This window comes from Lonchura striata, chromosome 5 (assembly GCF_050655825.1).
Source record: "Lonchura striata isolate lonStrDom1 chromosome 5, ASM5065582v1, whole genome shotgun sequence".
NCBI classification, from domain to species: domain Eukaryota; kingdom Metazoa; phylum Chordata; class Aves; order Passeriformes; family Estrildidae; genus Lonchura; species Lonchura striata.
The window spans coordinates 34,094,741-34,110,598 of record NC_140707.1 but is presented as its reverse complement, the minus strand read 5'-3'; the positions used below and the strand labels follow the sequence as shown (position 1 = coordinate 34,110,598).

The following is a 15,858-nucleotide window of genomic DNA, read 5'->3' as shown; positions in this document are numbered from 1 at the left end:
TGCAGTGAAGTGAAGATGCTCTCTCCCTTTGATCTTAAGCAAGTTGTCTGGAGCACCGGTAGCAGTCTAGTTCTGATATTACACATCTAAGAGGGGACTATAAGAACAAAAAAAGATGCTTGGAAATATATTCTATCATTTAGAACCAGTTTGGACCCTATGTTGGCACAAGAACTTTGGCATCAGAGCTACAACTACTAAAACTGCATACACTTACATATCTACTACAGTGGATGCAACTTTAGGAGAGTGCAGGTGCAATATTAAACACTTTCAGTGCTGCTAACAGGATCACACTTGGTCTGCTCAGATATTTTTAGGTTATGTGGCCCACTAAAATTATTTTTTAAAAATTTCACCATCACTTATTGGCAATAAAAATATATTGGATAAAATCTTGCCAGGTTTTCAAGACAGCCATCAATTCAATTAATATACAAAACGCTTTGTGTCCAGTGCCCAACTTGAATGAAATAAGGAATGAGGTGTGTTTTATTACTGTTGATATTTGTGTCTTGAGACTTTCTAGTCCAATTTTACAAAACAAAATATTTAAGCTTTGATTTTGCTGTGGTCCCTGTTTGACTAGAATACATTACAGAAGCTGGTTCTCCTGAGCATCTAGCACCCAGTGCTTTTGTATTTTTCCTTTTGTGAAAGGGCAATTTCTTGGCTTAATCTGTTTGAATATCTGTTGTTATTTTTATAATGAGCATTTTATACTTTCATGCCAGGCCATGCAGATGTTTGTGCTTTAGTACCGCTATTGTTGACATCGATAGGAGTTACAGTTTTGCAATGAAAGCAGATCATTCACTATAACATGCAGAAGTAAAATTTAGGCAGCTAATCAGTAATATTTGTAAGCCCATTTAAAATAAGAATAGTGGGCAGAGGCATTCTACTCTATCTCCTTGAAGATGTGATAATAGACCTTCATAGCTCTAGGGGTCAGTTACTAAAGTTCATCAGAGGTACATGGTCAACTACTTTTTGCTAATGATCTCTTCTGAATTTCTCTCTTTCTCAGCACAGGGATTTAATCCAGAGGATAATGATTGCTCCAACTGATGTTAATTAGGAAAGTCATGATTTTCAGCAGCAACTTTGTATTTGTCGATTTCACTCAGAATCAAGAAGTAAAAATTAAACTAACTTTACTAATAAAACTTTCCAGTCATTTTAAGCATATTGGTATTCAGTATTATCCAGTAGAAAAAACAAGTTACCTTTATAATTGGTTGTATTTTTTCTATTCTTTTCAATCTGTATATTCCTTTCTGTGTTCCTCCTACCATCAGGCTTCAGTCCCATTATCTCTCTCTCTTTTTCTCCTGCATCTTATTTTTCTTTTTTTTTTTCCATCACTGAAGGGATAAAAGGGCTCTGTGAGGAAAAAAGTCAAACCCAAAAACCTCACTGAATTGAAAGTGTATAGTGTGCCATCTATATTATAATATATACAATATACGCACTCATGATAAATCAAGCTTTCCTATAAAACTTGACCTAACAAGCTTCCTAACATTTGAGGAGTTAACTCTGAAATTATAGGTTAGTTTAACATTATTTTTTAAAAATTAGTACTGAAGGGTCAGAAAGACAGATGTGTATAAAAATAGAGGGTGACAAAACTAATTCATCCAAATAAGGAATGAGTCACAGTTTTCAATCACTCTTGAAGCCATGGTTGCAAGCTCAGAAAGAAAAACATGTGCCACTTCACAATAAATTTACACCCAAAATGTTTCCCCTTTCAATGACCAGAGGTCAAAATCTCTCATTTTGTGAGCAGACACATACTCAATATACCCTGTGAGCTACTTAAACACTCCAAGAACACAATATCCGGACTATGAACCCCAGCATCTGACACGACGAATTTGGATCCTAAGTCTTGGGACCATGCATGAGTATCTAAAATGGTGTTGTTCTGCTTTTAACTGGGGTTTCTTTGAGCTATTGCTCTCTAAACATTTAGAAATAAAGAGTTCCCTGTCTGTGAGGTTTGCCCTACATCCTTTGTTGTCTGTGCTTAGTTCTTTAGGAAAATTCTTGTAAGGAATGCTCACCTACCTCCTGAATGTGAAAAACAGCATTTTGGATTCTGTTCCCTGTATATAGCTTCCTTCAAAGGCAGAGCTTTTGTCCAGAGAGCTGCTCTGGACGATCTTTTCATTGCTTACACAAAGGCATTTCAAGTTTCTCAGCCAGCACTCTGAATGGTCACTTAGAAAGAGGCCTTTGCTTTGCTACAATCCAAGTCATCTTATGCTCAGATGAAAGAAAGCTCTCAAAAGCCAGTTTCTCTTCTTACAGACAATAGCTGAAATAAGGTCAGTGACTTAGAAACATAAGGTGTTTCTTGTTACATCCAAGAACCCGCAGCATGCCTTCCCTGCCAGTCAGTGGCTTCATTAAATCTCTTGACAGTTTTAATAATTAGTCCAACAGTTTTTTACCTCCTCTGCATGCAAAATGCCAGAGGAGGCAGCTTCAGCCATTAGTATAGATACACTGCATACAGTTTTCCCCAATGATGCAGTCACAGCCCTGAGTCTCTATACATTTTCAATGCAAAAGGTTTCTCATAACCCAGCAATAGTGATGTCATGGTAATCTCTACATGAAGTCTTTTAAGATACATTATAATATTTCATTATTACCTTAAACTTAGTGTTAGATTCGCAACTACAAGGATAGATACACCGGCTTACAAAGGCACAGCAAGAAAGAAACTAGATCAGAACATCTTACTAGACAAAATAAACTTTTGATAGTGTTATATTTCTATGCATTCTTAGAAGATTTTCTGAATGGTTTCAAATGATGTAGGATGGAAGTGTAATTTCCCTAGGGAGAATCACTGAAATAGTGTGATACAACATTCCTTTAGAAATGCAGTAATCATAATTCCAAGGACTAAAGTTGTACCAGGTAATAAAATCTATAAAATCTAGCACCCAATAGATTCTCATGCTTCCTACGCATCACACAGCTCGTGCAGAAGGATTAGCGAGACTGGCAGAACACGATAGGATGTGAGCTCAGCAGTGTAAACAATATCAGTAGAAGACAAAAGTGGATAAATCCTAGCTCTTTCCAGAAAGTCTAGCCAGCAGGGAATGAATCAATTTTAAAAGAAATTCAAATTTTCTAAACTAATTATTATGCCACAGCATATCCCATTTAACACTGCTGAAGAACAGCTACCTCAAAGGCAGCTGCTGTTCACACCATGATTCCAAGCAGTGAGCAAAGACAGGTTGGGCTACAAACTGCAGTTAATTCCACCCTGATTACCAAGGGACACACAGCACGCTTCAAGTGAAGATTTCAAAGAGCTGCAACATTTTAGCTAAGAAGAGCCCTTGGTTATTAAAGTCTTAACAAGAAAAATCAACACAGAACATTGTAAAAATATTCTCATTTCTTTTCCAACAGTCGATTTTCTTTGAAACACAAATAAGTTAAGACTAAACAGATGAAACAGGTCATAAGTAAGTCTGTTCATTCTACACCAAACCATCAACAAATTGTTACTGTACATGCACCAACATGCCTTTTTATTTGTGCACACAGATGGCTTTGGAAAAATCCAGAGAATCTGATAAAATATAGGCAACCCATCTTTTTCTCACACCTCAGAATCAAAGACCATGGAGACCAGCTATTTGAGCTACTTTGTGTTTCTGTTGCAGACTGTCACCCAGACCAGAGATAACTGTATGTGAAAAACAGTTACTGGTAGGAAAAAAATCCATAAATTTCCATCGTTCAAGTTTTGCATTAATTTCTTAACCTCCTCATCATTGAAGTTTAGTGAAGCAAAAGCATCCAACAGAAAATAAGGATTTTGTGGAGACCTCTCAATAACTGTGGTCATGGCTAAGCAGGTGAAAATAAGACTTCAAGCTCCTGATTCCTATATTTTCTGGGTTAGGAATTGTGCTGGAACATGCCATCTTCAGGCCTCCATGCCAGGACTGATGCATGGCTCTCCCAGGGCCCTGATTTCACCAAGGGCTGTAATGGCCCTGAGTGACCACATCTCGTGGGCTTGGGAGCTGAGTTTGAGCTCTGAGCTGTGACAGAAAGAAATGTGAGCATCTTCCCCTTTTGGTGCTTGGTCTCTTTGCTAAAAAGATCCCTGCTTCATGCTAATGTCTGATTGTATATGGATGAATTAAATATTGTACCAAGTGTAAAAAATGGGCATTTAAGTCTCAGTGATTCTTAAGAGCAGGGAAAGAAAGGAACCTGCAAAGGACAGAACACAATGACACATTTAGTAGCATTTTCAATCTAAAATGAACTGGAGAAAGAAGTTGTCTTGCATCTATCCCTATGGAAGGTGGGTGTTATTAAGAGTATCTGGGATCAAGGAACATTTAATGGTGTCTGGGAGCCAAATGTGTTCTGCTTTATCTGTCACTACACAGGAAGCAAAATGAATTGCAATAATTTTTCAAATATATAACTACTAATGTTAGGTTTTTGCAACCTAACACTCTTAGGTTACAAAAAGCATTTTTGTTTTAAACTATCATGAAACCAGAAAAGTGACATGTAAAGATATATCTTACCATTCCCCTGATGAAGATTGGTCTTTATCAGCCTCTGATTTTTTTGTTTTTCTTATCTATTCAGTTGTTTTCATGTTGTGATGATCTGCTTATGTGAATAACTAAGAAAAAAAATTGACTTTTCTTGAACCTATTCAGTAAAATCTAACTTTTCAACCTTTGATTTTGCATTGTATTTCTTATTCCTCCACTGATACTAAAAGCACTTTTCATTTTTCAAACAGTTGAAAAATGTTGGTTAACTCAAAAGTAAGAAAGCATCACATATTCATTGAAATATATACACAAAACTAAATTTCAGAAATAGTTTTATTGTTTCATTAATATATAGCAAGAAAACTGATATAAGGGTTTGACACCGAATGATTATTTTTAAAACACTGAACATAATATGGCATTCAATAGACTTTTGTCTGATGCTATAGAATTCCAGTTCAACAACATTTCTCCATTTACATATCTCCACTACATGAAGTTAAATAGCAACAGGAAGCAATATTTCCTCTTCTTTCAATTTTACTTTAACAGAAGCTTACTACTGCTTTTCCATTTTTGAGAAACAAGTTGTCTTCTATTGGAATAAAAAGCACATGCTCTTTACAAAAGAAAAAAATCTGAAATCTCTGCTAGAACGGAATGAATGAAGCTATATTACAAATTATTTTCCTTAGTAAGTTTTCTTTACTGTTATAATGTGATAAATATATATAACATATTTCTGTAAGAAAAAAAAAGGACTCGCATTCAGATAACTTTCTCCAGTGCTAAAGTATCCTGGATATATCCTGCATATACCACCCCTGAACAATTTGTGTTAGAAGCCAGACTACAATAAAGAGACATCTTTTCTTGATTGAAAGTGAAAGTGAAAATAATATCAGTATGAATTGTGTAAACAAAATCAATAGCATATTTGGTTCTGTTTCTGAGATAATTGTGAATAACTTGTCTACTTTCTACACACTGCATGACAGCAAATAAAATCCATATAACTGTGTCATTCAGAATTCCTCACACAAGCATGGACTTACTTTGGCTCTGTAGATAAAATCCCCCAAGAAGTGCTGTAGCTTTTCAGGCCAGAAGAATCTTGCAATAATCTCACCAAACTTTGCCTTTCATAAACCACTGAATTTTATCAACTAAATTCTTGAAAAAAGCTATGACCTCCAGCAGAGCTATGTGAAGATATTTTCTATATTTAAAAGCCTCAGGGAGATTAATTTAGCACATTCATAAAGTTTTTCCAGAAGTTAATGAACTTCTTTAGTAAAAGTTTTAGTCTGATTGCTGTCTGCAGTATAGCTTTCTCTGTTAGACTGCAGAGCTCTCTTATTCTAAGATCATACATATAAAAGGCAGACAAGCCACCCAAAAAATACTAATTTTCTTGTGTTGCTATTTGTCATACTACCAACTTTCTATTTATGTTGGTTATTCCACTGTAGATATGTTACAAATTGGATTTGGATTCCACTGTAGATACATTACAAATTGCTTCCTTTGAGTTACACTGCATAGCTCTGAATCATGTTCTTCACTGCTTTCCAAAGCAGAACTTCTCATTCTAGTAGTTTGTCCTGCATTCTTGACTCCATGATTTACTGTCTGCTATGCCGGTGTATTAAATTCTGAGCTCAAGGGGACTCTTATTATCAGGACATTCAGAAAACTGTAGAACTGCCTTGTGTCTATAATTTAGTATGTTGCCATATATTTCTGTCATGGGTAACTTTCTGAAGCTTTCTGAATTGTATTTCTACTTTTATTTTAGGACCTTCAGAACTAAGATGCAAAGAAACAACAGCTTTTAAAAATAAAAGTAGATAGAAATTAGTCTTCTTAAATAAATCTTGATTGAAAGTGAAAGCAATTCTACCACAGTGAAACCTCTTACTGAGGCACTGTAATTTCACACAGGGATCATTTCTTCAGGTTCTATTCCTTCTCACACTTTTGCAGCACTTCCTTTCCTATATGACATCCAACTAGGTCTCAGCGAAAAAAAACAAATACTACACTGTTCTGTGTATATTCTTGTTTAGGTTGCCACCCTCTGAGGTGTCATATTCCTGCTTCCCTGACCTACTTCTGTCATGATGGCCCAGGCCAGTGTAAACATGTTAAACTTGGGGTGGATGTCTCAGACTGGACTTGGTGAGGGTGAACACATGTGGTTTTGTGCCAGATGTGAAGGGAGAGCAGGATCCTGCAGCACAGGGAACCTGCAGGCAGCAGCAGGCAGCACACACCGCAGCTGGTGACTGCCACCACGGCTCACTGCAGGTGCTTACACCTTCCATTCTGCAGCACATGGGCTGCCTGGACTCCAGCCCACAGCTCACGTGGCACTAGGAGTGGGTTTTGCCCAATACTGAATATTCCAGCTATGCATTCTGTTTCTATAGGGCTAATTCATATTGCTGGCTGAACTTCTTGTGACATTGTGTAGGAATATGAGATATTCCTAAGTGAAGATGTTTTGCATTTATCACCCATGTAAATATGGGCAATAATGAATTTTTCAATTAAACAAATTCTCTTGCTGCAAATGTACAGTTCTGTCCTTGAGTTTACTTCAGCTGTAACAAGAAAATGTGTCTGTAGAAATTAGCAATGAATTATGCAGTAATCCAGTCTTATGTTCTAGAATTTTTGTCTAATATTTCTGTATATTGAGAGGTATTGAAATAGAACTTAGAGCAGAAAAAAAAATTGGTTTTCTCTTTGGAGAAATGTCTTTTGGTTTTACTTAGCAAAAACAGAATTGAGAAAGAGGAATTTTGAAATAATTCAAAATGTACAATGAGACAAAAAAAATTAAGATGAAAATTACGACAGGAATAATCCTTCATTAATCAGAAGCAGAACTGAGCAATTAGCTTGGTCTCACTTTTCCCTGATTTGTTTGATAAAGATTTCAATTTCTATTGAACTTTAGATGTATCCTGGAGCAGAATATCACAACAATTATCACAAAAAATATCACATCTGAGACTGCCTAGAGACTGATTTAGAGACTTGCATTCTTCATCTTCTGGAGTTTAGAGATTTTTCTTCTTCTCCTCTATGTGTCCCTGGGATATCTCTCAGTAAGATTTCCAGTAGTACAGAACAGTCTATTTTACAGTGATTGTCTTTCTCCTTGAACACAGGATAGGAACCATCAAGTTTTTCCCATAATTTGTTCTTTGCCTTTCATGGTCTTTTGTCTAACTCTCCCTTTCTCTCTCTCATTTTCCATGTCAGCCCATAGAATCAGGAGATCTGAAAAACTGTGTTTGATTCACTCATACACTCTGGAATAGCCACTGAGCAAAGAACAACATAGTGGACTCCTGCAGCAGTTCCTCCAACAGCTGTTTCTGCATCCCATTTGTCTGCAGAAACATAACAAACTGCAATAATTAAATGGATAATCCTCTTGTGGGGAGAGGTAAATAAAAAATGTCAGGGAAAAACCAGCATGGGGATTAATTACTTCCAGTCATACAAGTCTCTTATTAAAGCAGATTGTCCAACTATTGGGCTATCTGCTAGATGTTTCTAAATAGAATAATAATAGAATATTCTTACAAGTTGCTAAAAAGGTTTCTCTCCTGAAAACCTTGAGTAGGATGGAAATGTGAGATAGATGTCTGAGCAAGCAATTAGCATTCTTATTGCTTCTCCCTTCCTCAATAACCTTAGCATCATTAAAGGGCAATAACAAAGCTGATAAGAGTTATCCTTTGAAGAGGCTTAAAATACAGGAAGAATAAAATAGAGCGGAGTGACTACTTTAGTTTGCTTTGCACAGAAATTTGTTTACACTGAATAATTCACATTTAGTGCAGTCACAACCTTTTCATCTCTCGGAAAGCTTGCACAGCCTGCAAACAAGCCCATTACATTAGAAATTCTTGATGCCTTGAAACTGAAAGGAAATCAATGCATTTGGCCAACTCATTACATTACAAGGTACAAGTCATATATTTTATAAGCTCATTATTGGCACAAGACCCATTAAAACATTTAGTAAACTTATCATGAGTATAGAATTTGCAGCTGACATGATTTCAAGTAACAGGCTATTTTTTATGCAAGTACTAATTTCTCTTGACAAATTTGTCCTATTGCTACCTAGCAGTGAAGGATTTAGGGGACTAAGCTTCACCACGAAGTTCCTTGTGTATAAAAAGTAGCACAGTCAGTTTATCTTATTTCTTAGGGTTTTTAATGTCTTTTCTGCTGTATCAGAATGCAATTCAGAAATGCTTCCACAGGACAAATTCTTCTACCAAGTCCTTGAGTTTGCTTAATGGATCTCTCAAGAATTACAACTTGCCATCCTATTCCAAAGTTTTTACTATGCTTCCAACCTTATGAATAGCAAAAAAATGCTCATCTTTTATTCCTATTCTCTCAAGTTAATTTTAAGCAATCTATTCAAAGTCTAAGTGAAATTTGGAGGTTTAGAAATTAACTACTTGTTCGTTCTAATTTTGTTCTAGGTAGACTTGTTGGACTGTGGTCTTGACAAGAATCATTCTCTGCAGTGCTCATCATCACAGCACAGTATTAGCCATGACAATCCTATGGGGAATGTTGAGCAATGTCCAGTATGAGGACCAGAGCAATGCTAGGCAGGAAAGGACAAAGAAAAGTTCACCTGGACTGTAACATCATTTGTAAATGGATAAAATTATGGGATTCTCAGTGGTCACTTCCTGATTGTCAAAACCCTTTAAAACTCCATATATCATAACTTGCTCCATTGGCAAGCGGCATAAATAGCTCAGGCAGCTTAAGGGGCTCAGTGACAAACTGCTGTCCCTTGAGTCAACATTGGACGAACTGAAGAGTTCAGGGAGATAGGAGGGTAAAGTGACAAGGTTTCAAGGAAATCATAGAATTTCATCTTCAGGCAAAGATGCACATTCCTAAGAAGGCTGAAAATCACTTGGCAGAAAGCAATCAGTCTAGAAAGAGGGCAAACCTGACAGAAATGCCCAGTGAAGCTGTCTTCTCTCATTAACCACAGCCTCCCAAAGGCTGAGATCCCTGATAGTTCTCTGCTGGAGTCTGTGTCCCTTGGAGATGCTGCACTCAAGGAAAACAGACAGCCCTTTTGTGATGCCAGAAACAAACGCGTGGCACAGACCCTGCCAAATTCTACACAGTAGTCTGGGGGTAGATTCAACATTTAAGGAATGTGGGAATATAAATATAAAAGAAGGAAGGCCACAACATGTTCTAAACTCAGAACGAAAGCTGTTAGGAAGGGCTCGAAGGACCACTAAACATTCAGACGTAAGATGAGTACTTAGTGTTTATTTTTCTCAGAAGTGAGAATGGAAGAGACCTTCTGTGCTTGCATAATCAAGCTGGGTAAGCTCCAGCAAGTTGCCCAAGACTGCATCCAGTTTGAATATTTGACTACATTGAGTTTGGAATATTTCCAAGGATGGAGACTTCACAGCCTCTCTGGGGAAACATGTTCTGATGTTCAGCTACAGCAGAAAAGCATCATATTTTACTGCCTCAAGGTTTGTGTTCATTGCTTCTTGTCACTAGGCACTAAGAAGAGTCTGGGTACATCCTTATAACACTGTCCCTTCAGATATTTATACATTTGGATAAGAAGCAACTTGAGTCTTCCCTTCTCCAGGCTAAACACTCCTAGTTCCCTTCCTCATACAAGGATGCCCTTGGCCATTCTTGTGGCTCTGCATGGAGAGCCCAGGATGGCCAATTTCTGGCTGGTTGGATGATTCATCTCATCACACCAGTGTCTTCTTTCCTGAAGCACTGACAATTATAAACTGATGTTTAGCTCATGAACTTGAGATTTAACTCCTCCTCGTGCTGATGGTTAGAAAGAAATTTTATCACAGGTCAGAGTGACCAGAAGATATTTATGGGGATATCAGAAAAACCAAGAACTTATATTGAAAATATCTCTAAGACTGGACTCAGAGAATTGTTCTCTTTCCTTTTAAAGAGAAGTTCAGATTACATAGTAACACTGAATTTTAATTCTTGTTGCTTTGTAGAAACCTGACAGCCAAATTATTGTATTTTCACAGAAATAAGAGGTATTACTGTAATTCCTTTAAACTGTTTTTCTTCTGTCTCTAATGATAACTTTAAAGTTAAATTTATATAAATTTAAATAAAATTGGTGCTAACAGCAGTTAATCTCAAAGAAGAGAGCAAGACTGTAAGCACTGCTGCAGTAAATCACTTTTAAAGATAAGTAATTGAAAGCGGGGCTAAATGACCCCACATGTAAAACACCAGCAACTGTCAGAACTCTATTTATTCTAACATTTTTTTCTCTGATGTTCCTAGCTGAGCTCCTATATTGGCTTGCAATATACTTAAAATTATTAAAATTGAAATTAGTAACAATTCTTAATAATAATTGTTGGTATAAGCTGAGAGCTATCACAAGCCCAAATTCCCATCAGGAATTATTCCAGAATGTCTCTGTGGTAAGCTGAAGCTTTTAGACAAGATTCTAGCACAGTTGGGAAATTTAAGCTAACAACTCTTAAGAGACACATTCTCTCTAGTGTTTTCATTTCCTGGAATCTTCTTGCTGAGGAAGATTTTGTTAAATAAAAAAAAATGAGCACTGCCGATTTACCTGTGAAGAATGTAAAATAAAATAAACCCAAGAACTATTGCATATGTATCAACCACTTATTTTATACATACTGATTTAACACAGAACTGCAATAGGATACAAAGATATGTCTAGTTTACAGCAAATGACTCATTCCTGCACTAGAAAAATTCTTTGAAAAACAGCTTAGCACCTCAGAAGCTTAATTATTAAGATACCCCAGAAACTGGTGGGTAGAGAGGAAAAAGAGTCTCAAGTGGAAGCATGGCTTGGAACTTAATATTTCGAAGCTGAACTCTAAGAAACTGAAAGTTTACTCATCGGTTTTGTGATTTTGTTACATTTCCACCTTTTCAGTTAGAACCTTCCAAGGTAGAAAATCACAAAACCAAAAGCTCAGTTTTAGAAATGTTCCTTTTCAATTGCATAACTGCTTGTCTTATCTTGTCAGTTTTCTTGTCAGATTCAATTCCTTGGCACTAACAAGTCCCCATATGAAAGCTGCAATGAAAAAAAGCAACAAGTAACTGAGAGGGGGATAGAAAATGAAAAATAGTGTAAACCTGGACAGGTTTACACAAAGGCTAATTACACAAAGTCTATCTAGTGTTTCTCGGAAATATTTGAAGGAACAAAGAAAGACAATTTTACTTGAGAAAAAAAACCCAAAAAGACAACTGGAACAATATGAAGGGCTGGTCTAATGCATCTGGGCAATAAAAAGGCAGTAAAATCTTTGCCACCTGGTAATGAAGAAGACAACAAAGGATAATGGAAATCAAGAGGAACAGCTTAGTTTTGAGACAGATCATCTCAAAAACTGACCAACCAAACAAAAACAAACCCTCCTCCCCAGCTCCCCCCCTCCAAATATCAAAGGAAATAAGGAAACCATTCTATAATAAGGAAAACATTCTATAGCACCTGCATGAATCAGTATTTGGTGCCAATTTGTCTGGTACCAATAAGATTAATCACTAAGGCTCAGTATTAAGTTAAATCTGGTAAGTTCAACCATTCTGGGAACTTTTCTAGACCGACTAAAATTCTGAACATTTTGTCCAGGCTTGCACCACATAGATTGTAAAACCTAGAATTAATTCTTCAAGAGTCTGCCTACTGCAATTTTTCTCAAGCCTTGTTTAACAAAGGGGGGGAAATACATGTTCCTAAGGATAGCTAAATCCCTGAAAATTATGTAAAAGGATGAGATGCATGAGAGGGAGGGAAGTATGCAATTAGCTGTTCTCTGAATTATCTAAGCAGAATGATTGGAACAAGAAGAGCATTGTGCAGCATGTTACCCTCAGCAGGCACAGGCTGTGCTGTTCCATGTTCCAGTTACAGCTCAGTCTTCAGGCCAGTGCCATGCTGGGCATGTCCCTGTGCCACAGCAGAACTCGGCCAGCTGATGGCAGACCCAACCCAGCAGCGGCAACTGCACCACCTGCCTGCCCTTGCCTTTCTCTAAAAAGTGCAGCAAGAAGTTCTCATGAGAACTTTCTGTTTGACAGTAAAAATGATGAATGGAGTTGTTTTCTTTTGAGAAAATCCTGCAAGAGCTCAAATGTCAAAATGCTGTATGATCTTTCCATGGATGGGATCTGCACAGTGTGCTGCGTTCTGATCAGAGTTCTGCTGATGCTGTGCAGTTCAGCCTTCCCAGAATCTAAGGGGATGTAAAATTATCTGTACCATCCTTTCTTCCTTATGTTAGTGTAAATGAAAAGTGTTTTAAAAGATATTTTGCAGAGTCTGGATCCTTTTCCTACTGGGATCATACTGAAAAACCAGCATCTCCTGGGGAAAAACTGTAAGAGTACATGAATGAGAAGGTGATAGTTCAGCAGGGAAACAGGTTTGTTTAAGGATTCAATGTAATATTTATTATATTGCAATATTACATTTTAATTGAAATTGTCTGCCTTCAGGATAATTAAAATCACTTCAGAGAGGGGACAAGATGCCAACATTTCTCAGTTCCACATGGAAGTACTCATGCTTTCACCAAACCTAATCTCAAGTTTTACTTTGCTTAAGAAAAACCTTACGTGAAACTCTTCACTAAAGTATCATTCACTAGAGGATTGATATTAGCTCCATCAGGAAAACAGCAATGCATACTCTCAAGAGAGGAGGAAGGAGGCAGACAGCCTTTGTTTCTGCTGCTTGTGAATGATCAGCCCACTGCACCAGACTCCACCGAGGATGGCACTTTAGGAATGAAAAATTACCATGTTTTACAGAGCTGGTGGCTTAGAGGACCACGTTCCATGCTTCTGTCTCAGTGGCTCTGTAACTTCCTGCCTGCGCCTTTTCTGCCCCAGGCCATATTACCCATTTTTCTTTTTTTGCAAAGTGGTGATGTAAGACTCAGCCTTTTGATACTTGGAAACCTTCTGTACATGCCTGCAGCAGGAAACCTGAATGTATCTGCCAGAATATGCAAGGCAGAAGTGCATCTGTTCCCCAGCTATGAAGTGGCTTCTTTCTGAGGGATTCCCAGCACCAGCTCATTTCTGTGTCAGCTTTCGTAGTCCAAAACCTGCAGCAGTTTTCTTCCCACCAGATATATTTTTTAAAAATTTCAATTTAAATTGGTGTCACTTTGGCATGATGAATACTTTTTTGCTGCTTACAGTCATTCATTTTATTTTAAATGTTTTTCAGCATGTCTTCTTTTCCTTTTATACCAAAGCAGTTTTTTTCATCAAAAGGTTACATTAAATATTTAAGTGTCCTAATAATGCTAATGCAAGTCTAGGAAGAGGTAGGCAATGCATTTGCTCAGAGTTGTACCAGAGCAGAATTTTAACTATGTGGTTCAGATAAATCTTGCACCCTTCCACTCGACAGTGAGAAGCTTTCAGAATAGAGTCTGAGTCTACATCACTTTTCTAAGTGGGAACATTACCAAACTTGGCCAGCATTTGGATATAGAATTTCCATTTCAGTATTGAATTCAGCAAAACTCTGGAAACACTAACTCATGAGCTTTGAAAAGTGCACATCAGGCCAACAGTCCAGTAATTTGTAGTTCTGTATTTAGTGAGAGGCAATATGCCCTTAGTGAGTAACTTTATGCCCTTTCAGAAAGTGGAACCATCCACTGGATACAGCATTCCTTTCAACAATATTTACATTACAGCTTTTGTAGCATTCCATAAGGTCACTGTCAGGGTCACCTGTGTCTCTTGGGTTGAAAATGTACACTGAAAACTACTTCCTCAATGGATTTTCTTATTATTTAAACAAATTATCTCCTGTACATGAAACCAGTTCCTTGACTACCCCACTACAAAAAATAGTTTTTCACACACTTGCTCAAAAATAAATTTTAAATATTCCCAGACATTTAAAAGAATCACCAATCACTTATCTACCAACAGTGCTGTTTCCTTGCCCAGCAGTAAATAATTTTCACAGTATCTGTTGCTGTGCACACTAAATTGTGCTTCTGAGCTGGTGCACCTGTTGGAGGTCACCATTGTAATTTGGGAGGCTCTTCCCATAATTTCAAAAATTCCAGATAAAAATATATACCTTGATATGATACTCTTATTCTTCATTGCTTGATCTCAACTTTGAGTGTGATGCTTTTGAGGACACTCCCAGTTATTCTACAAAATACCCAGTGATAACAAGATCTCTATATTTATGTGTAAATACACACAAAACCACATACACACACACATGTATACAATATATTAATATTTAAAAGCATATTTATATATATAAAAGCATATCTCTGCACACAAACACCTAGCTGCAAAATTTGACTGCAAAGGCTCTTCCACAGCTGTTTCAGATCCTGTTTAAATACTGATTCCCACACTGACAATACTGGATTCAAATTAACATCTGCAGACCTTGCATTACTACTGGGTACACTTGCAAAGTGTTTCATTTCCTCAGGATTAGATTAAACACTTTGTCCAGAGACAGTGGAAGCAAATTCTGCTTCCTGTCAAAAGAATTCTGCTGTTGCCTTGATGCATCATGAATTTTTTGTTGCTCTGTACTTATTTACTCAACTTCCCAGTGTAAAACTAACCAATCTAGACTACTTGTCTGCTCCTTCTACCTTTTCACTTGAAATGGGTTTTTAATTCTGCTATAAACTGTGACCAGTTCTCAGTTCAGGCAGCTGTTGTATGATTTCTTGATCACAGCATATTTTTATTTGGAGTCTCAAATTCTACAGTTTATCTAATTTTATATTAATTTACAATTAATGGGTGAGTATTCAGGTTTGCCCAAAGGTTAGCTGCTGCTCAGAGGTGGTACTGATGCCTTCTTTTTGGGCCACAATGCTCATCCTATGCAGATTTTCAACCACAATGAGTGTGGTTCCGGCTTTTGTTTCTCCCTGCTAAATTTTGAGCAAAGTGGCTATGATATAGTGCAGTGTTATGTTCTCTCTCCTTTACTGTCTCTCACTGAACAGAAAAAAACTGGAAGCAATATTTCTATGTGTTCAAATTACAGGATTCCAGAAAAAGTAAGAAGCTGTGCTACTTTTAAAATTATTATTACTATTAATAGTAGTAGTATCCTATTTAGTCAGTAGTTTTGTCATATAATGGTATATTTCTTTTAGCAGCTTCTCCCTTCCCCTTTACCCTGTTCTCTTATGCTGCTCCTGTAGTAAAAAATAAAAAA

The 15,858-nt window shown here is 37.0% G+C and overlaps 1 protein-coding gene across 1 annotated transcript in view; it reads right to left on the bottom strand.

Annotated features, from left to right (window-relative positions):
- The window catches only part of LOC110472148 (astacin-like metalloendopeptidase), a 305,051-nt gene that overhangs the window by 263,148 nt on the left and 26,045 nt on the right, over positions 1-15,858 (bottom strand). The window contains exon 14 of the mRNA XM_031504939.3: positions 1,230-1,386. The gene's annotated coding sequence lies outside the window, so the exon portion shown is untranslated. The remainder of the gene's footprint in view (positions 1-1,229; positions 1,387-15,858) is intronic.